Source organism: Triturus cristatus, chromosome 7, assembly GCF_964204655.1.
Source record: "Triturus cristatus chromosome 7, aTriCri1.1, whole genome shotgun sequence".
Lineage (NCBI taxonomy): Eukaryota > Metazoa > Chordata > Amphibia > Caudata > Salamandridae > Triturus > Triturus cristatus.
The window spans coordinates 1232064017-1232088022 of NC_140590.1; the positions used below are offsets into that span (position 1 = coordinate 1232064017).

Below are 24006 nucleotides of genomic sequence, written 5' to 3' on the forward strand. Positions count from 1 at the left end.
CACATTAGGTCTCTGGGATATAGCTCTCAGGTGGACATTTACTGTTTGTTCAGTTATTGGGCCACGTCATTAGGATCGACAGGTTCACAATACGTTGGCACTAGAGCTGCTAGAGTGGAATGAAGTTTGCTTGTCTGTGGGGATTTCAATTGTATTCTCAACATACAACTCAATGTAACTAACCTTGGTCATTGGGGTATATTAAATCAGACCCGACTGGCTATTCTCACATTCTCTAGGTTACTAGGACTGGTGGATATTTGGTGACAAGGCAGTCAATACTCTTAGCTTCACCACAGCACAAAATCTCTTTACAATAAATATTTTGCTGTTGAGTAGTCATTCCGAAATTTGCTCGCTTGTGCTCTTTGATGATTATTACAATGCGTCCCCAACTTGGGGGCGGACTCCTTAGTGCACAGCGTAAATGAGACTCAGTGGTCTAGTTCAATGTTCAAAGTTTCACTCGTGTAATCCATCAAGATCCAAGTTAAAGTTTATTCAACATATTATCATCGAGGTTTATTCAATTTGCAAAAAGATTCTCCATATCTTCAAATATTCCAATGTATTAAATCGATGATGCCGTCCACATTATATATCCCCAATGCATTTCGGGCTATTGCTGCAGCCCTTCCTCAGGGGGTAGCTCTACAAATTAAAGAAAAAATGCAATGCTGTCAATGCTATACTACTGTGTATTGCGATTGTGCGTTGTTAACTTACAAAGTGAACAAAGTGTATCCATGTCCGTAGCCCAGGTGACAACCACTATCACAGTCCATGGGTCTTAATAAAAATAAATCAAACGTGGTGGTGAAATTGTGCAAGTTAGAAATGCAGCTAAACTGCGGGTCGCGTTATTAATGTAGGGGTTTAATCAACCGGTACAAGCGTCACCTCGGTGGGTGGTATCTAAACACTCGTGTGAACAGTAAGTCATAATTAATACCGTTCCCCATGCTATTAACGCTAATAAAAACTGAAGTATCACTCACTCAATATGACGAGCTGTAAATCAACATCAACGACAATCTGTTAAAGTAAGCGTGTGTCAATACCGCTGTGATTCAATGGTGTCTCCAACATAATGTATTAAACAAAGTGCTCAAAGAGAGCTACTCACGGTGTGCACAATTCCGCGGGTTGGCGGGTCAGGTAGACGAGCTCCGGTTAAGCGAGCTCCGGTCTGTTCGCGTAGTTATGCCCGGAGTAGTTTAGTGTGATTAGTAAACGTGTGTGTTGAAACAGACAAAGGACTAAAGTGTCCAAGATGGAAGCGGCCATCTTGGGTAGGTAAAAGTTGCGCCATGTGGTGTAAACTGCAATACGAGAGCCGTAAACTCAAGTCTGAAGTGAAGGCATTAATAACAAACTAAATAAAGTGAATAAAAGTAGAAGAATGGTACACAGACTGCTGCATGGAAAAAAAAGCAATTGCTCACAATAATTAATGAAATATGGCTATGCAACATGTAGACATATCAAATACCACCATATTTTAGATACACAGTGCGTTATAAATAACATAGAAATTCCATGCGATCATTGAGTCCGTGCGGCTGCATGGTCGCCATGTATCGGATCCAGAAGTTCTCCCGTTTCAATAAAGTATTCTTATTATTCCTGGTGGGTGCAACTTGTTCAAGTATCAAAAATCTTAGTTGGGCGACTGTATAACCAGATTCAAGAAAGTGCGCTGCAACAGTGGATTTGGAATTTCTTGTCCGTATGTTACTTTTGTGCTCTAGAATCCGCACACGAATTTTTCGCTCGGTATGTCCAATGTAACATTTGCCGCAAGGGCACTTCAACATGTAAATGACATTGGCCGAATTACATGTCGCATTCACTCGCAATTTAATGGACTGCCCTTTCATAGGGTGGTGTGTGATGTTCCCTTGTATACAGTTGTGGCAATTGCTACAATTGTAGCAAGGTTTAAGCCCTTTATAGGTATCCGAATGAGTTTCCGCCGTTCGATGTGTCAACATTTCCTTGAGATTCCATCCCCTGGTATAAGCAAAGATAAGTTGTTGGTTGAATATTCCTAAAAAGTCAGGTTCCATACTCAATAGGGGCCAATGTTTGGATATGATTTTCCTGTACTGATTACTTATGACAGAGTATTTCGAAACCACTACCATGCGTGAACTCGGTGTTTTGGGTTTGGTTTTCAACAACTTGGATCTGTTGATCCCTTCACAACGGGCAACAGCCTTGTCAAGGATGTCTTGTGGATAGCTACGTTGCTTAAATCTTTCCAACATGTTATTCATTTCCACTTTACTTTGGGTCTCGCTGGAGAAAATACGTTTCACCCGTAACAGCTGCGAGAATGGTAAGTTATTTTTTAACCCTAGACGATGGAAACTCTGATAGTGAAGTATTGAATTCCGATCCGTGGGTTTACGGAAAATCGTGGTCATTAAGTTCCCTGATTGTCTGTGGACTTCCACATCCAGGAAGTGTATTCGGTTGGCGTCAAAGTTCCAAGTGAACTGTATACGGTCATTAACCATATTCCAAGTTTTCAGGAAATCTCTGAGTGATTCTGTAGAGCCGGCCCATAAGATGAAAATGTAATCTATAAATCTTAGATAAAGTTTGCCATGTACCAGCCAAGGAGGTTTATTAAGTATGTGTGTCTCCTCAAAACACTTCATAAATATGTTCGCGTACGACGGCGCCGCACAATTGCCCATGGCCGTCCCGCATAGTTGATGGAACCACTTATCATGTGTTGAAAAATAACTATGATATAACGTGAATATCATCAATTCCATCAACAAAATTTGTAGATCCGCATCCAAGTCACATGCTGCCAAAACTTCTTCCACTGCAGTGATACCCATGTCATGCGGTATAGATGTGTACAGTGAAGTCACATCAACTGTGCACAGTATTAGATCTTGCTCTTTCATGGATTCTGAAATTGTGTTCAGCTTCACCATTATCTAACTATGTCAGGGCTTTGTCTTCCCCCAGAACCGTGTCCATAGACATTTCACAGAGCCAACGTCATGGAGCTTTATCTCCTACTTTGAAAAGAAATGAACTATCTTTTTAAACTGGAGCACCGTATCTTTAAGTGTTGTACAGGAGAAGTTACCATTGCCTCCTCCTGACCGAAATAGGCTGTGGAACTCAGAACCCAGATATGATTGCTAGAAAATCATCATGCTAACCTGTTTATTCATTGCAGTCATGAACTCAGAGCATATCTAACACTGAGGGAGAAGAAATCACAACCTCCGGCCAAGTTGACTAACAGGTTACTTAAGGATCCCTTGATGTGTTTGACTCATATTGCAGAAATTGGGGAAAGGGGCAGACTAGGACGAAGTATATCTATGCTATCATTAACTGATCTACCTTTAAATTAGTCAAGAATGAATACAGCATTTCAGTTCATGAACAAAGTGAGACACTAGAAACATTCAAGGACTTCCACTGTGAATTCAATGCTCAATCAGTGTCGTGAGCGAGTAATACTATTCCTGAAGGATATGAATGCTCCCACTCTAGCCATATCAGAGGTTCCACACCAGGAAATCAAATTCATCCTTATGGATATTCAGGATGCTATAAGATGCCAAAAGGTAAGACAGCAGGACCAGTGGGCTATCGGTTGAACTGTTTGCCGCCCTCTCTGGAATTCTGGCTTCTATCTTAATAAAGGTTCTGATAGAAGGGGAGCAACAATTGGTTGAGGGTCCTCTTCCTTGAATGATGCTTAGAGTGTTATATTTTTAAGAATGTCTAGACTTCCATGGGCTGAAGGTCCTCCCAACCTATTTCCCTACTTAATGTGTGCAGATTTGAAGGGAACATGCCTGCCAGATCTGGTTCCCTGGCTGATAACCCTTTGGCAAAATGGTTGCATTAGACAAGAGGAAACTGCTGCACATACTAACCTGGCCATATTGCTCCTTGATGAGGTTGCAGCACTGTAAGAACCAATGGCAATTGCCTTTGTAGATGCAGAGAAGACATTTGAGTGAGAATCTTGAGACTTCCTCTGACAAATCATTGAGCATAGAAAAATAGGAGCTGCCCTCGCTTCATGCATTTATATAAAACCACTCTGCTAACCGTTTTCCTCTTCAGAGATATTATTCTATTGAGACAGCAGGGTATCCGCAAAGGTGTTGCATACATGGATGACACTGCTAAGTTCTTGTCTGCCCCAGTTAAAGCCATTCTAGCCACTGGCACACTTGTCGAAGAATTTCACCGAATACTGGGGAGTGAAGTAGACTTAGTAAAAAACATTCTTTTAGAAGTGGGCTTCAATGTGAGATTGGGTGGGCTACAGACACTGTTACACACAACCAAATAAGGTGGTAAACTAAGATCATTTGCCAGTTGGTCATGTTAAGTTGATTTAAAAATATCAACATAGTCCTTCATTGCTGATTGCTTTGGTGATATTTATAAAAATGACACTCCTTCCCAACTTTCTTTTTGAGCTCTAGTGATACACCTGCTGCCTCATTCTTTAAAGCATCAAATACAGCAAACTCCAACTTCATTTGTCTTCAAACGAAGCACTGGCATGTTTATCAACAGCCTAAAGAAGAGGTGTTCCCTCTTCTTTAGGCGCGAATTTTGGATTGCAATGGTGAAAAGGCTTATGTATGTGAATGAAAGCCCTTTAACCAAGTATCGTTTTTAATTATTTTTTTATGTAGAATCATGATTTGGAGGATCTAAATCTTATATAAGATTTAAAACTTTAGTGTCTTATTTGAGGCCTTCTCAGATGAAATTAAACATTTGGGGATACCCTCTTTGCTTGGTGCTATCTGGGATCCCACTCTGCCTCCTGCATTTTTAGGCACTTTAAAGGATGAATGTAGAAAGCGCCATCACTAACGAAACTCAGCCAGTTGTTTATGAGCACTACATTTAAATTGTCTGTTTAAGTGAAAATATTTCTCAAACACTTGCAAATGTGCGATTTTTTTTTTAATGTAATTCACTTCCACCTTTTTTTCAAATGTTACAGAAGCCCATCAGCCCGCCAGTCTGATGGTTTACAAATGTGGGCAGAGAAATTATCTTGTTGGACTACTCTGCATATTATTTTGGAAGTCATAAGTCGGTCACTAGCCAATATCCATTCTATTCCACTCTCCTCTAAACATAAGGTACAGCAGTAGAAAATGGCATTTGACTTTTATCACACATAGGATCTAATTGCTAGATGGAGTGATGGAGTGGGGATGCCACAAGTCTGATGTAGATCGAGTTCAGCAATTTGTCTATTGTCTAAACTGAGTTCCTTTTCTAATATCTTAGTTTGTTTATCTCAGACTAGACTGGATATTTGGTGCCCAATTTCTGGTTCTGGACCTGTAAACTCTCCGATTTGCACGTTTATCACTATGAGCTAAATTACCTATTGCTCGTAACTGGAGATGCCACCGCCATCCCACATTTAAAGCCTGCTGGAAGAAAATACTGGGATATAATGCCTTGAAATATCCAGTGGCTTTGAAGCACACTGGGCTCTCAAAATATAAGCTAACTTGAATAACATTAATTGTGAACAGGATGTTACTAAGGGCCAGATGTAGGTGGCCAAATAGCGATCGGTAACGCTGAAATTAGTAGAATTTCAGCGTTAGCGATCGCTATTTGGCTGCGACCAATGGAGGTGAGTTTAAACCTACTAGCAAAATAAGGAATCGCAAAATTGTGATTCCTTATTTTACTCTTGCATTTAAGGAATCGGAAATTGCGATTCCTCAAATGCAATGTAAGTAGCACAAAAGAGAGTGCCCTTTAGCCTTAAGGAATCGCTAATTACCACCAACTTCAAGTTGGTGGTAATTAGGGATTTCCTTTAAAAAAGCATTTTTCTGCCTTTTTTAAAGTGCCATGTGTCACACATTCATGCCCTTAGGGCATTTATGTGCGCCACATGTGCACACATGCACATTTCAGGGGTGCAACAGGGTGTCCTTTTGACACCCTGGCACCCTTGAAATAGCGCCCGCTATTTGCCAATCTTTAATAGCGAATCGCAAATAGTGAATACCTTCCCATTCATTCACATGGGCCTCCTAGCCCATAGGAATGAATGGGTAGGTATTCCTTATTAGCTAATCTCAATTTGTGATTCGTTATTAAGGAATATTAAGGAATTGCTAATATTTTAGAGATTCCTACCTACATTCAATTTTGCGAGTCCTTAATAGCGAATCGGTAAAATTCGCTATTAAGGAATCGCAAATTTGATTTTACCTACATCTGGCCGTAAATGTATTATTGAATCTACCAGGTAATTTGCATTGTATTAGAGTTAACGGGCAAGTTACTTATCTTCGGCAATGCCTTATCTGGTAGAGACATGATCTAGCCACAAATTTCATACCTTAGAATTTCCCAGGCGTCAGGCTGGATCCGGAAGGTTTTTGCTCGAGCAATACCCTTGCACCCCGATAGGTGACGCTGGTCGGCTCCACGTGACGTCGGCGGCATCATCCACGCCAGAAGTGACGTCCACATCACCTATATAGGTGCCATCTCGGTGCGCTGATGTCAGTTACTTTTCACGACTTTCCATGCCAGGAGCGCGGAGCCATGAGGGCATTGACAGTGGTGTGTTTAGAACAACTAGGGCCCTGAAAGGGAACCTCCCTGACCCTATAAACCTGTCCACAGTACAGGGAGGATGAGTGGGTCGGTAAGTAATCTGTAGCTAGATCATGTCTCTATCAGATAAGGCGTTATCAAAGGTAACTTGTCCATCTGATAGTGGAATCTAGCCACAGATTGCTTACCTTAGAATAGATACCCAAGCAATACCATTCCCAGAGGATGGACTGCGGACACGTTTAGACCAGGAAGTCCTGCAGTACAGAGCGGCCAAAAGGCCATCCTGTCTGACTTGACTTGCCAGGCAGTAGCGCTTGGTAAACGTGTGCAAGAATGCCCACTTTGCTGCCTGACAAATGTCGAGGACTGGAACTCCACATTGCAATGCCGTGGTAGCAGCTTTAGCTCTGGTGCAATGAGCCCTTAGGCCTTCAAGAGGCTGCTTTTTGGCCAGGACATAGCAGACTTTGATGCAGAGGAAAACCCATAGTGACATAGTCCTCTTCTGCACCGCACAACCTTTCTTTCATCTAATGTACCCCAAGAAGAGTTGGTCGTCCACCAGGAACTCCTTTATGCAGTCAAAGTAAAACAGCAACGTTCTTTTTGGGTCCAGAAGGTGGATGAGGAGGAGCGTAGACAGTGGGCAAGATGACTGCCCCACGTGGAATGGAGTTACCACTTTCGGTAAGAAAGAGGACCTAGTGTGAAGCACCAACTTATCAGGGAAGATGTCAGGTAAGGAGGCTTGTACAACAGAACCTGTAATTCGTTCACCCCCTGACAGAAATGGTGGGCACTATGAAGGCTATTTTGGTGGTAAGCAAGGTTCAAATGGAACATACATCAGGAAAGTGAGAACCAAATTAAGGTCCCACTGAGGCATGATGAAACAGGCAGGAGGAAATATATGTGCAAGCCCCTTTAAGAAATCTATTTATAATAGGGGATTTAAATAAGGAAGGTTAGTCTGGCAGTCTCAAGATGGCAGATGGGGTTGAAAGGCGTCCTTTGAGAGTGCCCTGGGCAGAGCCTTGCTGGGCAAGGGTCAATATAAAGAAAAGAACTTGGGAAAGGAAAGCAGAAGGAGGATCAATAGATATTTCTGTAAATATTTTACAAATTTGTGCCACCGCATACAGGGCCTTGGTAGAGGGACGTCTGGCTGCCAAAATATCATTACAGACTTTGGGAGGAAGGTCGAATGCTATCAACTAGCGCTGCTCAATCTCCACACAAGAAGGCATAGAGTTGACAGGTTCGGGTAGAGGATCCTCCCCTACTGCTGTGACAGAAGATCCTCCCGATGGAGCAGCCTTGTAGGAGGATCAATGCTCAGCTGGAGAAGCTCGGGATACCAGACTCTCCATGCCCAGTCCGTAGCCACAAGAATGATTCAAGCCCGGTTACTCCTGAACTTCTTGAGCACTCTGGACAGAAGTGGTATTGGCAGAAAGGCATACAGGAGGCCTGAGCTCCACTCAAGATGAAAAACTTTGCAGAGCATGTGCTGCCTTGGAAACTGCAGCTTGCAAAACTTCTGACATTGCTCATTCTCGGTGGAGGCAAACAGATCTAATCAAGGCTCTCCCCACTGCTGAAAGAGACTGTGCGCCACCTCCGGATGGAGAAGCGGTTTGTGGTCCGCTAGGCATAGACAACCAAGTTCCTCCACCCTGGTGTTCGGAGAACCTGCCAGATGTTGAACTACTAGGGAAATGCCCTGCTGTTCCAGCCACGTCCAGAGACACAGGGCCTCTTAAGAAAGGATCCATGACCCCACTACCCCCAATTGTTGCAGTACCACATGGTGGTGGTGTTGTCCATGAACACTTCAACCACCTTTCCCTTTATTGGAGAAAGAAAGGCTTTCAATGCCAAGCGAATCACCAGCAAGTTGATGTGGAGTCCAGATTCCATCGGAGACCAGAGTCCTCTGATCTACACTTCTCCCAGGTGGTCACCCTATCACAGGAGTGACGCATCTGTCACTACTGTGTGGTCTGGTTGGGGAAGGGAGAGGGGTCTGCCTCTGACCCAAGTACAGTCTGTTAGCCACCACTGTAGGTCCTGTGCAGTTCTCACCGTGATCTGGACCATGGCAGAGACCTTCCCCTTATGCTGCGCCAACTGGAACTTTAAGTCCCACTGCAGAGCCCACATATGCCATCTGGCATGTGTCACTAGCATAATGCAGGAGGCCATGAGGCCCAGCAGCATCAGAGTTCTTCCCACCGAAATCCAAGCTAGAGGCTGAAACATTGGTATCATAGCCTGAATATCCTTGACTTGCTTCTTAGGAGGATAGCCCCAAAAATGCACTGTGTCTAGAACAGCTCAGACGAAAACTAGTGACTGAGAGGGAGTCAGATGTGACTTTGGCACGTTGATAAAGAACCCCAGTGAATGCAGGAGGTTCACCATAGTCTGGAGGTGGGATAGGATAGCCTGAGGCAAACTCGCCTTTAACAGTCAGTCGCCGATATAGTGGAAGACTGGCAATCCCGGTCCGCACAGATGAGCTGCGATCACCACCATCACCTTGGTGAACACCCGAGGGGTGCTGGCAAGGCCAAAGGGGATCACAGTGAACTGAAAGTGCTCGTGGCCCACCGCAGGTAGCGCCAATGGGCAGTTAGAACGGGAATGTGAAATTAGGCATCCTGCAAGTCCAGGACTACCATCCAGTCTCCTGGGTCCAGGGCAGACAAGACCTGAGCTATAGTGAGCATTTTGAACTTTTCCTTTTTGAGGAAGTAGTTGAGGGTTTGCAGATCTAGGATAGGCCAAAGGCCCTTGTCCTTTTTCGGGACCAAAAAGTAGCGGGAATAGCACCTCCTTCTGGCACCGGAACCCTCTCTATGGCTCTCTTGGCTAAGAGAGCAGTGACTTACTCCTCAAGCAAGTTCAGGGGGTCCTCCATCAGCTGGTCGTAAGTTGGAGGTGTGGAGGGAAAGGTAGTCTCGAAGGGGGGGGGGGAGTAGCCCCTTTGGACTAACTGAAGAACCCACCTGTCCGATGTGATAGTTTGCCAGTGGTGGAGGTGATGAATGATCCTGCCACCAACTGACCGCCCATGATCTTGAAGGGTAGGACTAGGATGGTGTGGAGGCGGCGGGGGGCGGGGGGGCGAGAGGAGTGGACTGACCCGACCTCTGGCCACCCAACCCACGGGGTTGAAAGGAGCCATGTCCACGGCTGCACCGAGGTTGCTGAATATGCACAGTCTTGTGGTTGGGATATGGCTGGGCTGGTGCAGCTGGAAGCCCCTTCCGTGGCCACAAAGGGGCGAAAGGCAGGCGGAGGATGGGTAGCGACAGAGAGGCCCAAGAACTTGTCCGTAGCCCGTGAGTCCTTAAAGTGCTCCAGGGTCATGTCTGCCTCATCTCCACAGAGATGTGTGGCATCAAAGGGCATGTCCATAAGGGAAGCCTTGACATCCCCAGAAAAGCCAAAGTTGGCAGCCAGCCATGGCGTCGGACAGCTACTGTCGATGGCATTGGTCTGCCCAGCAATGCCGGTCATGTCAAGCCCACAACAAATAGTGAACTTTGCAGAATCTCTCCTGTCTGAAACTGCTTGAGAGAGAATGGCCCGAGCATCCTCCGGGACCTGTGCAGCATGTACACAACTGTTTCCCACAAGGAGTGGGATTAATAGGCATGTGGTGTTCACTGACTGCAATGCATGGCTGGAAGAAGAAAAACCTTTCTTGCCCCAACTATCCTGCCTCTTGGATTCCCTATCCGGGGGTGCAGAAGGGAACGCCGCTTGCAAGGCAGAGGCATGGACCACCAAGCTCTCGGGGGTAGGGTGGTTGGTGAGGAACTTTGGGTCTCCCGGTGCAGGATGATGGCGGCAAGTGATTGTCCTATTCACCAGAGCACCTGAGATGGGCTTGTACAAGGTTCCCAGAAGGACATTGGTCAAGGCCTCGTTAAAAGGCAGGAGGAGGAGACCCTCGGTTGCAGGACCTCTGTCAAGATGTTCGTCTTGACTTCCACCGAAGGTAGCTAAAGGTCCAGGACCTCAGCTGCCTTCTCACCATCATAGCATATGAAGCACCCTCCTACATAGCCACAGTAGGGGGAGAAAGCAGGCCAGAATCTGGAGAAGTATCAGTCCACTGGCCTCTTCTAATTCCTCATACCAGTCCATTTCATGTTCAGGCTGGTATTGTAAGGGTCCAGCGACTCCTCCCAATATGCCTCCATTCCTAGCTTTTCAAAATAAGGCTGAGGAACCGCCATAGGACCCAAGGGTGCTGTCTGTGCCGCATTCGGCATCAATAGGTGCTGATTCGGCCCCATGTTGTCAGGGATAAGAATGGGGTGGGTTTTAGGCCGAGGTCGTAGCCACCAATGCAGAACCCGATGGATTCCCCACTGAGCCTCCAGGGCCCAAAGGTGTTCCCGAGAGGTTAGTTCATCCAAATATGAGGCACATGGCATATTAGAATTTATTTAGCTGGGCGGGGTCGTTCTGGCCCCTGGAAAGGCTGGGAAGCGCAGAACCAACCTGGCGTAGGTTACGCAGAATGAGGCCTAGAGCTCCAAGACTCCTCTGTCATGCTTCAACTTCTTGTTTCTTATGCCTCTTACCTGACCAACCCGACAACTTTGAGTGGGAGAACGAGGAATTAGGACTCCTGGAGTGGTGTCAGGACCTTCCTCTCCACAGTGACCAAGAACAAGACCTCCGAGGCGAACGGCGTGGTGCCGAACGCCGGGTCGTAAGCGGCTTTAGGGACCGCTCACTCAAAGCTTTCGGAGCCATGGTCCGGCAGTCAGGACACGACTTTGAGTTGTAGTCGCGCTCCAGGCACCAAAGACAAATCAGGTTTGGATCCGTCACCGACATGGTGCGATGGCAGGCGCCTCACAATTTGAATCCAGAAGTCTTCTTTGGCATGTTGGAAAAATCTATGCACCAAAAAAAGTTCGACATAATGTCAAAAAACGCCTGTCACAAAGTGAGAGTAGCTCTCTTCCCGGATCTGAGCTGGCTTGCACGGAAAGAAAAGAACTGACATCAGCACACCAAGGTGGCGCCTATATAGGTGATGAGGCCGTCACTTCCGGTGTGACGTCACCGTCGATGTTATGCCGAACCGACCGATGCCACCTACCAGCTCGCAAAAATATTGCTCGAGCAAAAACCTTCTGGATCCAGCCTGAAGCCTAGGAAATTCTAAGGTAAGGAATCTGCGGCTAGATGTCTCTATCAGAATGGATATGCTTGAAACATTTATTTATCTTCTGTATTTCAGAAACCTCCAAATAAAAATTAACCATATGGGCCTGTAAAGGAGGGGGTGGGAGTGGTGTGCACAAATATGAAAGATACCAATGCTGGGTAAATGTAGTTTCAGGTAAGTAACTTACCACCTTACCACATATTGAAGAAATACCATATGGCAGGCACGCAACACCCATTGAACTCAAAGGGCTTCAGCCCCCTCCCCCCGTCGTGTGTGGCAGCCCGGGATGAGACCGCTTCCCGGGCACAAACACAGCCGCACCCGAGCACTTCACAGGTCTTTAAAAAGACCATTTGCATGTTAATGAGGCCTCGCTGTTGTTTCACCCTTTCTAAAAGCCCCTTCAGCTCCACTCTGCCTAGATTCAGCCCCCCCACCCCCGAAATCAGCGCCACTCTGCCTACTGTTTAAAGATTCAGCCCCCCCCCGAAATTTTTGCTTAGCCCCCCCCCCCCCGAAATTTGTCTCTAGTTGCGCCTCTGACATATGGGATACAGAACGAGCTTGCAGCGCCCCAGCATCATAAATTACAAAACGTTTAAACACAAACAACAAATGTTTGTGATTGTAGTTTAGTATTAAAAGTCTGAAGACCAGTCCTGTATCTTCATTACACACGAGTGCATTCTGGGAATCGTAGTCCAGGTTTAGTTCACTTGGACCAACAGACCTGAAAAAATAAAGTCTGTGCCATGCTTTTGAAGTTGATCCAATTAGTACCGTTGAGTTGGATGATGTAGCTCGTGCTAGTCACAGCACTGAAGATGGGAGATTTCAATGGTGTTCTGTACAAAACAAACGCATTCTACGATAACGGTATTAAAGTAATATAAAAACGACAGTAAACATCGCGTGTGAAAATGACTTGTCCTAGATTTAGACAATAGTTTCACTGTTGCCTAATTTTATCGTACTCTGTCTTTCTACCTGGGAAGACTGGTTGGCTGAGTAGGCCTAGCTGCGATTTAAACTTGGAACCTCCATAGCTAAGCAATGAGCGTTTAGCTCACTGAGCCATCCAAGCTGTAATGTTTGCTTGGTTTCCAGTTTGGAGCAGGGATTGGTGCCAGTCTGCACATTTTCCGAATGGGAGCTGATGTAAATAATCTCCCATGCGTGAGGGGGCACATGGGGTGGCTGAGAGGAGTCTACAGATGCTCAATAATCTCCCATGCGTGACGGGGCACATGGGGTGGCTGAGAGGAGTCTAGAGGTGCTCTACAAAACATTTTTGTGAAATCTATAAGAATGATTCAATTCCGGTTTGTGGGTGGTGGTTCGGAACACTTTATGGGGTCCTTTTTCAGGGCAGACCGTGTGCGGCCCCTGGGAGCTAGGAACAGTACAAGAGGCTGCGACCGCCCTCCATCTTTCATCTCCCAGCACAGGCAGCGTCGAGGCTCGCGCTCTTCTGTCCCTCCAGCAGCACCACCGCAGGACAGACAGAGGCCATTATCAATCTTCCGCAGCAGCATCGCAGCAAAGAGGCCCTTCCCGCCCATACAGCACCAGTGAGGCCCGCGTCACACCTCCGAGATGCCCACCTTCGTAATGAACACCAACATCTGCAAGGACGCCGTCCCCGAAAACCTGCTGGGCGAGCTCACCCAGCAGCTGGCCAAAGCCACGGGCAAGCCGGCCTCGGTGAGTGCAGGCAGTGTGGAGTGGGGGGTGCCGAAGCACGCCTCTCCCTTTCTTTAGATTACATGAATGTTTATTTATTTGTCTGGAAGTTTCATTTCGGCGAGGACAAGCCCCCTCGGATGTTAGGGCGCCTCGCATTAATGCAGTTTATAATTGATGAGGTACACATGGCCACCTTACCACATATTGAAGAAATAACATATGGCAGGCGCGCAACACCCATTGAACTCAAAGGGCTTCAGCCCCCCCCCCCCTCGTGTGTGGCAGCACGGGATGAGACCGCTTCCCGGGCAGACTCAAATTCGCGCCCGAGCACTTCACAGGTCTTTAAAAAGACCATTTGCATGTTAATGAGGCCTCGCTGTTGTTTCACCCCTTCTAAGAGCCCCTTCAGCTCCACTCTACCTAGATTCAGCCCCCCCAACCCCCAAAATCAGCGCCACTCTGCCTACTGTTTAAAGATTCAGCCCCCCCCTGAAATTTTTGCTTAGCCCCCCCCCCCAAAAAAAATTTGTCTCTAGTTGCGCCTCTGACATATGGGATACAGAACGAGCTTGCAGCGCCCCAGCATCATAAATTACAAAACGTTTAGTTTAGTATTAAAAGTCTGAAGACCAGTCCTGTATCTTCATTACACACGAGTGCATTCTGGGAATCGTAGTCCAGGTTTAGTTTACTTGGACCAACAGACCTGAAAAAATAAAGTCTGTGCCATGCTTTTGAAGTTGATCCAATTAGTACCGTTGAGTTGGATGTTGTAGCTCGTGCTAGTCACAGCACTGAAGATGGGAGATTTTAATGGTGTTCTGTACAAAACAAACGCATTCTACGATAACGGTATTAAAGTAATATAACAAGCATTTACAATGCAATGTTCTCGGCATTGGTAAAGTTAGAGCTATTGGCATTGCTCATGACATTATTTTTGTTTTTGTTTTCAAAACATTTAAAGAAACGGCATTGTCATGAGCAATGCCAATAGCTCTAACTTTAACAATGCCGAGACCGTTGCATTGTAAATGCTTGTTGTACAGTGTAGCGCTCAGAAGCCATGCGCAGAAGTCGTCTGCCACCCTTAGTCTGGCGGAGAGCAAGTCCCCGAGCTGTGTCTTAACTGAAGGAGGTACACAGCAAACTTATTTGAAAAGAGCCGGAAAGTGTTCAAGTACCTTTGGGCGTGCTCTGGATGCAGATGGCAAATGCATACTTCTTCACGTGGGGCAGTAGAAAAAAATAATTTCCACTGCAAGTCATGCATGCTGCAAAGACATTTTCTGCCCTGTCAAGGAGATTGGCCATGGCCACGGAGTAACAGGGAGGGATAAGAAACGACTGAAAAAAGAGAATACAAAGTTGCAACAGGCACACGCCTGAAGAGGAAACTTAGAAGCAGTGTACGTAGGGGGAGGAAAAACCCGGGCAGACAAAGAATGGCTGCAAGACCCTTATCTATGTCTAGAAGAAACAAGTAATATTGTTGCAGGAGACTTAGTAAAACAAAAAAAACACCGGCAGATTTCAACTGTTGCAAAAATGCTGCGCTCGCTTACAGGATTCCTTTCACGCGGCTTGCAACAAAATTCGCAATACAAATGGCCTTCCGACGGAACTTCTCTGACAAGGCTGTCCACGTTCGTATGCTCTTTTGCAAACTCAAACAATGATGTAGATAGGTAACAAAAATTATGTTGGGAAAAATGTTTCAATAATGCTATGGATTACATTTTACAGGGGATTGAAGGCTGACAACGGAGTAATTGAAAGCAGGTCAATGTAAGAAAAGAAATCTAGCGCTGTAAAAATATTTATCAATGCTGTTTTCATAGACCATGCTCTAGCATGCATTTCTATAGGTTCTCTTAGTGCAATTGATTTCCTCGTATTTTGTAGGTCTTTCACTATGTGTTGAAGTGAAATTGCCAGAATGCTGAAAACTGTTAGTAGAGGCAGGTTCTTTTGAAAAATACGCCATGGATGGTTTCATAAACAGGAGCTTAAACCATCCCATCCTTAGTCTGACCCTTGTATCCTGCAAGTGGAGACAGGAAGTAATTTGGAAAGAAACCTATATGTCAGGCCTAATTTGGGGGTTCAGGTTGTGCAGGGGCCATTAGGTCACAACTGTGGGATCATGAGCGTTTACCACTGCAAACCTGGGACCATACATAATAAGGCCCTGCCAATCTAGCACCAGTTACACCCAGAGCTTAATTTGTAAAAAAAGAAAATGCGGGTCCCCAAAACCTTCCTGAGGAGGTGTTGTGAGACTGTGTGGGGACACGCCTTTCCTGCAGCTGCATCATCACTGCCACCCAGTGCCTCCAAGTGCCCCTGCATGCTACCCACCTGGAAGGGAGATATATAGATTTATTTCCCATTGTGGTTCATGGATTGAGAAGGGCTGGCAATATACTGATAGGTTGAAAATCACTGTGTTGGCTGTCCTTCTTCCATTTCGTTGCTAGCTGGAAATAAAAGACTGGCTAATCTGCTTTATTCTCTGCTCAGACGGGGGCAGTCCAGGAGGTGACTAAGTGCTGTGGTGTCCACTGGCAGCCACCGGCACAAATTAACCACTTATTGCACCCTTTTAGCACTGGTCTCTAAATGATAGACGTGGGCAAGCAGTCCAAGTTTACTCAGTGAGGTGGTGTGAGGGTAGAGACGTAGAATTCCTCCACAAGAGTATCCCTAAGGTAAAGTGCTGCACTCTCCAGTAGTCTGAAGTGCACGGAGAATAATGTTCCTGTTCTCCCACTCCCCGCAAATCCACTATGGACTCCTATACATTAGACTCTGTGGACCCATCTGTGATAACTGGTGGAGGAGGAACAACAGTCTTGATGTAGCAAGTTGAATTGTAGAGATGTGAAATACCACAGAAAACCACCACTCCCCAGGGGGAGCTAAAGTCACTGCATTTCGTCCCTCCGACCATACAGTTGGGAAGGGACCCACAAATCAAGGTGCAATTTAGAGAAAAATCCAGGCAAAGACTGGAGATGAGCAGATAACCAATCCAAAACGTCCACTTTTGGGGATTGTGGTCAGCAAACCATATATTTTCAGCCCTAGCCTGTTGTACGTGTAGGATGGTGTTTGCATGGACTGTAGAGATTGTTGAGCGTAATGTAACTGAGGGAACAGAAGTTTGGAGTGCAATGTCATGAAATATCTGAGGGTGGAAACACAAGAACATGGAAAATACCCTAGGGGTGAGTGCAGTAAATTATTCTACGTCAGTTCTCAGCATTAAAATCATGACCCGTTGTTCCTGGTGACTTATGGTATAAAAGCGGAGCTTTCGTTGATCAGTCCTTTCCGCCTGGTTATCGCTTTAGGGAAGATGGCTGGTCTATTTGACATTTACAGTACTCAGTCGATCATTCAGTATTGCAAAATATCAAAATAAAACAAGATCCCCTGTTAGTCCCTATTTCTGAGAGTAAAGCATATAGTCTAACAAGTTCTTCACGAAAACCATCCCTACTTTCGGGGCTAATTGCAGTTCAAGCAGAGGTATGAAGTGTGTATTTAGCAAAACAGTCAGCTACAACTAGACTTACAATATGTTTCCTGGAAGGGGGTAAATTAGCAATGAAATCCACTGAGATATGTTTCCTGTAAGGAGTTATTTAGCAATAAAATCCACTGAAATCTTTTTACGAGGTGTATCTGGAGAGGTCGATGAACAATTTACTGGGGGGGGGGATTTGAGAGAATTTCACTTGAGCACAATGAGGGTCACCAAAAATATAGCATTTCTAAGTCTAGAGTCTGCCTTTCACTGAAGAGTCCTGCGCTCAGAGAATCATAATATTAATGTAACACTATGTATTTTAGACTGTGACTAGAAATGTCTCCATGTCACCCACACCTACAAATCCCTCAACAACACCAGAACCAAATACCTCAACGAGAGGTTATCCTTCCACGTACCCAAGAGGAACCTCCGTTCCGCCGATCTCGCCCTGGCAGAGGTCCCCCGCATCCGCAGAAGTAGAACAGGTGGGAGAGCCTTCTCCTACATCACTGCCAAGACATGGAACGAGCTCCCCGTGAACATCAGACGCTCTCCAACCCTGCACACCTTCAGGAAGGACCTCAAGACCTGGCTCTTCAACTGATCCGGAGCTCCCCCCCCCCGCCCCCCCTCCCCTTGAGACACTCACAGGTGAGTAGTGCGCTATATAAACCCCTGATTGATTAATTGATACATTCATCTTCTGTAACGCCAGAGTATGAGGTGCTTCTATATAACTTTTTTCAGGTTCTGTCTGTCTAGATAAAGCATCATCTTTTCCATGGTGTTTCCCTGGTCTGCAGGCAATCTGATGGCGAAATCTGGAGAAAACCAGCATCCGCCTAGAATGCTGAGTGTTGGTACATTTCATGGATTTCAAAATTCCCATATTTTTATGGTCTATCCATTCTGTCACTGAGTAGAGAGTCACTTCGAGATGATGGTAGTTTGAGAACACTTCTTTGATGGCCAGTGACTCCTTGTCAAAAATAGCATGGGTCAGTTCAGTTGATGATAATGTATGTGAGAAGAATGCTACTGGATGTATGGCTTGCATCTACCTGTGACAGAACAGCTCCAAGGGCAAATATATATGTATCTGGTCCTACCATGAAGGGCAGACTATGATCTGCATGTTTAAGAATTGGGGTTGTCTTAAATCCCGTTTTTAAATGCTCAAAAACCTTCTGCTTTCCAGATTCGAGTCAAATGATGTGCCTTTCTTGGTTAAAAGAAAAATGTCAATAAAAATTAGCAAATTCTAAAAATAATTCGGCCAAAGGTGTCTCTGAAGAGAGTTCCACAAAAACATTCCTGATCCACCAACATGACATTATTCTCCTTTCTGAGCATCTTTCTTTTTGCTGATGGCCTATTTGTAGAACTAACTAAATTAATTAATTGTAAGTAGTCGATTAGCCACTAAAGGCAGCGCATCTTTCAGGTCTTCTCTCAAACCACAGGAAAATACTCCGGCTGAAGCCTCGTCAGTCCATGACACTTCTAATTTGAACTGAGTGATAAAACTTATTTAAGTAACAATGACTTTTGACCCTTATTGTAGAGGTAAGAGACCTGCATGAGCTGCTTGCATAGTCTGTTTTAGACTGATGACTGCCTTGAAGTGCTCGAGAAATACATTATACTATTCTAATCATGGACTCTTATTAACAATTAAAGGCATCACCCAGACTAAAGCATACTTGATCAGATATGAGAGAATGACAGCAATCTTGGCAGAGTCCATAGAGAACTGCATGGGTCAAGACAAGAAGTGCAGATTGCATTGTGCTAATAAAAGAATGAAAGTGCTGAAGATCTCCATTAAACCTTTCTGAAGGCTAATTACCACAAACATGTATGTCTGGGATGCCAAAGTGAATCACACCCTTGCTCGGTAACGAATACACTAGGGGCAGATCTACTAGTCTGTTCTGGAATTGGAGAGCTTTAATTAATACGGTTCAATAGATCAGGTGCTGACTTCAAGCATTGGTTAAGTCTTCCTGAATATCTATAATGGCCTCTGCCATGACCTGCTGTTGGGACAGAACTCATGCCAGCCGAGTGGGACTGGCGAGCTGTTAGTATTCGCAGATTCTGATGATAATCACCCCACTCCCCAGAATGTGGTTCTGTCTGAACTAAGCTAAATATAGAAAGAGAGCAAAATGCAGGAGAATAGGGGGAATGGGAGTGAGAAAGACAAAAGCCAGCCAGTACGTCACGGTCTTCTCAGGCACAACTCCCTCAGGGTTCCAGTTTTTCACAATAGAGTGGTTACAGACTCTTTCTCAGGCAGGTTATGTGTGCACTAAAGATAAATAACGCAGAGATATATTTAGCATCATTAACACACATTAAGAGATATATCACAGTTAGGATAGTACCAGAGATTTTACTTACCGGTTTCAGAATGGCGAGTCGCTTTGAACCTAAGCCAACAAAAATGTAAACCGGTGCAGCAGGTATCATGTACCAGTTCAGGGAATTTCCTAGAATTAAAGTTAAAAAGAACAAGGCACAAGAAAGGCACAAAGCCAAAACAAAATCCAGAATCAGAGTCGAAGTCGAAGGCAGGCCGGAAGTCAAATACCCGAGAGAACCGAAGTGAAAGAAGTTAATACAAATGAGGCACGAAGGAATGGCGAACTAACTGTAATGGCAAGTGAAACGCCAATGGAATGTAGAAAGTAGACAGGCATCTTCCTGGTGACCATTCACAGTTGAAACAGCACCTCTCCCCAAAGAGACCTGAAAGTGTCAACTCTTGACCTTTTCCAGCTTAGTATTCTTGTCGGCTAAGCCTTCTGGACTAGCCTGCCACAGTCTTAAAGGAATGTGTATTACAAATCTCATATGGTGTTTCAACAGGCAGTCGCAGGCCTCCAAGTCCCTTGTTTATTCCCGATGCAGACATCATTCTTCAAGTGATAGAAAGGTAGTTCTGGGAAGATATCTCTCAGGGCTACCAAACATACTGACACACAAAGGAAGGGATGGCCTTCACACGTGCTGGTCAGCTAACTTTTGACTGTGCCATCTTTGGGGGAACAAAAGGCAGGACATGCCCAAGGAACACCTCTGCATTCCAAAGGCACTGATGTCTCTTGTTCTCCCACATTCAGTGATTTCATTTACTACCAAAAGGCTAGGTATGAGTCAAAGTTCTGCAATCCACATAGCATGTTTAAAAGTTGACCTTCATCTTCTTGTTTGTATACAGTATCCAAACAGTGGAATTAAAATGAATTCTGCAGTGTCCAAAAGCAATAATGGCACACATACTCCTTGCACACTTTTGCATACACTGAAGGTATGCAGGCACACAAATATACACACTACACTGATACATAGAGGCATGTAGTAGAGGTTACAGCTGGACTGAAATGAACAGTCAATAAACATTCGGTTTTCATAAGAAAACATAAAAGATAGTACTTAAAACACATACAACCTGCTTTATCACATTTAAAATACAGGTGTGTAATATATAAAGTTTAAAACCAGTTGTATTAAAAATTAATTTCCTCTACATTCACAAAATCTACAAAAGAGAACAAAGTGCAAAGTAGTTTAAAAATAAGGATCATCGCAAAAAGCGAACTCAGCTCCTCAGATGTGACTAAATGCCTTCTCTAGATGTAATAGTTATTTTTGTTATTTATTACTAAAATCAGATAAATGCCATACAGGATAATATACCAATTTAAGTATTAAAACAGTATAATGCAAAAGTATACAGAATATGAAAGGGAGAAGATCGGGCATTCTAAAACAATGACTAGGACCCTGCCTGCTTCCTTACACTAAGAGCAGCCTGCATACATTTATAGACATTGAATTAAACAAAAGGAGGAGGGAGCAAGTAGCCCAGATGCATTGTGGTAAATGCAGTGCAAGATAACACTCACTTCCATTGATAGTCTTTACCATTCACCATTGTTGAAGCAGCTACTGCTGTGTATCTTTAGACACATGTTTCAGGATTATCGTTCTTCCTCAGTATAGAGTAGCAAGTGAATTTGGGGGTGCTGGAAATGCTGCGCACAGTCTTATCCAGTTTTTTACCACTCTCAGAGCACAGGTGCGTCCCAAAGCTCGTCGGCCCAATAACTCAGCAAGGAGCAAATCACAAGAGGAGGAGGGAGCACATTGCCTGGCATACCAGCACACAATTAGCCCAAATGCATTGTGGTAAATGCGGGAAACAACCTTTACATCGCACTACATTTACAACGCAGTCATTACATCGCAACATCCTTTACAACGCATGTCACTACAACGCAGCCATTACATTGCATGTCACTACAATGTATGACATTACAACGCATGTCACTACAACGCAGGTATTACATCACATGTCATTACAATGCATACCATTACAACGCATAATATCCCCTACACTATCCAACACTTACCCTACTGTTGCACCCTCTGGAGTTAGAATAGTAGTTTTTACCCCTACACAATCCAACACTTACCCTACTGTTGCACTCACTGGAGTTAAATTAGTAATTTTTACCCCTACACTATCCAACACTTACACTACTGTTGCACCCCCTGGAGTTAGAATAGTAATTGTTACCCCTACACTATCCAACACTTACCTTAAATGCAATGTAATGGTATGTGTTGTAATGGTATGCGTTGTAAAGGTATAATGCGATGTAATGGAATGCGTTGTAAATGTAGCTTTAAAAAATTTGTTGCAGTGGCATGCGATGTAAAAGTATGCGTTGTAAAGGATATTGCGATGTAAAAACTGCGTTGCAAAGGCATGTATTGTAAATGTATGCATTGTAACATCTTACATTCGGTAAATGCAGTGCAAGATAGTACTCACTTCAGTTGAAAGTCTTCACCAGTCACAACTGTTGGTGCAGCCAGTGCTGTATATCTCTAGACACGTCATATAGTCTTCTAGATAAGCCACTCCAATTCCGAATGGCAGATAGCAGTGGGTGTACTAGCCGGTACTGCTCAGAGACGTTTTGAAAAAGCCTTTTCCGAATTTCGAAGAGACGATGGATCACATATTTCCCAAATATCTCCACCATATGTAACGGCTGAAATACATCTAGCTTTGAACTGAACATACAATTTGCACAGCAAGGAAGGCAGGCCATTTGACTCTGTAGGTATGAGAACCAGCAGCTCTCAGCACACACAGAATTGTTGTGTGTGCTGAGAGCAAAAAAAATGCAAAATCAGATAGAATTTTGCTGAAATTAGAGAACAGCCAATCTTTGTAATCAAATGCTTTTGTTTGATCTTTTTTTGGTGACTTGTTTAAAGCATAAAATCCTAGGTATATATAAACCTTGTTGGATCTTGTTGGAGATTTGGGGGGTTATTTGGAGTTTGGTGGATGTCCAATCTGCCCCTTTTACAGTACCTGCATAGGAATACACAAACCGGAGAGATAGGACATCCGCCAATTTTTGGCAGACTTTCTCAGATGGGTTGCGGATGAACAAGGAACTTGTCACTACTGGATCTTTGAGCAGAGAGTCCATTACCACCCAAGATAGCCATGACTGTGATGCTCAGCCAGGACCATTACCTTTTTGAATAATTCTACTAGCTCCAAAGAGGCTTTAATAGGGCATACCTTATTCTGAGCAATCTTATAATTATGCGCTGTCAGAGCCCTCTTAATGTCAAAGGTAAAATCCAGTCTGTTGGTGCACAAATAAACAAAGTTTATCTGCTTGGCTCTGGTGACTGTGCACCTTGTTTTGAATTCACCATAGCTAGCTGAGGTGTTTTTTACCCCTGCCTAAGAACATGCGATAACCATGCATATGCGCTGAGGCTTCTATGTGATACAGAGTGAGACAACAATGTGCATCATTCTTTGGATGAGTGTGACTACTGTCACCTCACCAGACTGCAGAGGGCTGACAGGAGTGGCAGTGAGATGAATATAGTAGCAGAACAGGTCTTTTTACCTACTACGTGCCAGGGAGAGCAGCCCAATGGCCTCCCACGTTTTTAAATTGGTTCGAGACCAGTAACCTGGAGACTACTGGGAGGGACTGATGCAGCAATAAGGGGTGACACCTGCACCGCTGTCTATGCTGAGGTCCTTAGGGCCCGAAGATTCCCCACAGCATAGGCAACTGTATGGACACCTGAAGCTGAGGGTGTTGTCGAACTCGAGAGGGTGTGAATTACACTGTGTAATCTGCTGTCAAGAAGCATCACGAAGGGCTAAAGCACTTTCGACGGCGTCCACGGTCAGGCAACACAGAATCACTAGGTGCAGTACGGAGAACACCCAAGAGAAGTGCACCCTGATGGAGTGTCATTAAACTGATACCTGGGGTGAGTAGCCAGCTTGTTTGCAAGGGTATGGAGGAGGTTTCAAGACTGAGTTCAAGGAAAACCTAAGTGCTAACACCCAGGGCACACGTCCTAAAAAAAGAAGTGGGGGGGGACTAACCTAGTTAATCAGTATGCAAATGGCATGAGAGCGTGTGACATCACGGCACGTGAGGAGCGTGACATCTCAGCATGTGACATCACAGGAAGTGGCATCACAAGAAGTGACATCAGATCTTAAGCCCTCACATATATGTTTAGCAGTTGTATCATGAGTACATTTGAGCACATTTCGAGTATACTTGAATACCCTCCTGATTTAGGCAGAAGATGTACACTTTTGTACACTACACATAAAACAATGGTGCCTTTTGTCAGCGTAAAGCTTCCTCTTGCCATATATATTGATATTTAAATTATTACAACGTCTCCTCAGGGGTGGTAAGCACTATATAAATACTATTTATTTTGTGCAAATACTGGGAGAGATCAACACATCTGATGTTCTTACAGTGCATGCATATCTCCTAAACAGGGACTGAACAAAGTGAAAAGCTGCCTCTCTTAAGTATGTGTGAAGTGCTAACAATGTGTGAGCCTTTGTTTCCCCTCTGCTGCATTTGATTGTGGGTGTGAGGCTCCTGAC

The 24006-nt window shown here is 44.7% G+C and overlaps 1 pseudogene; it reads right to left on the reverse strand.

Moving 5' to 3' along the window:
• Positions 1–24006, reverse strand: part of LOC146811693 (zinc-binding protein A33-like) — a 132099-nt pseudogene that overhangs the window by 24666 nt on the left and 83427 nt on the right.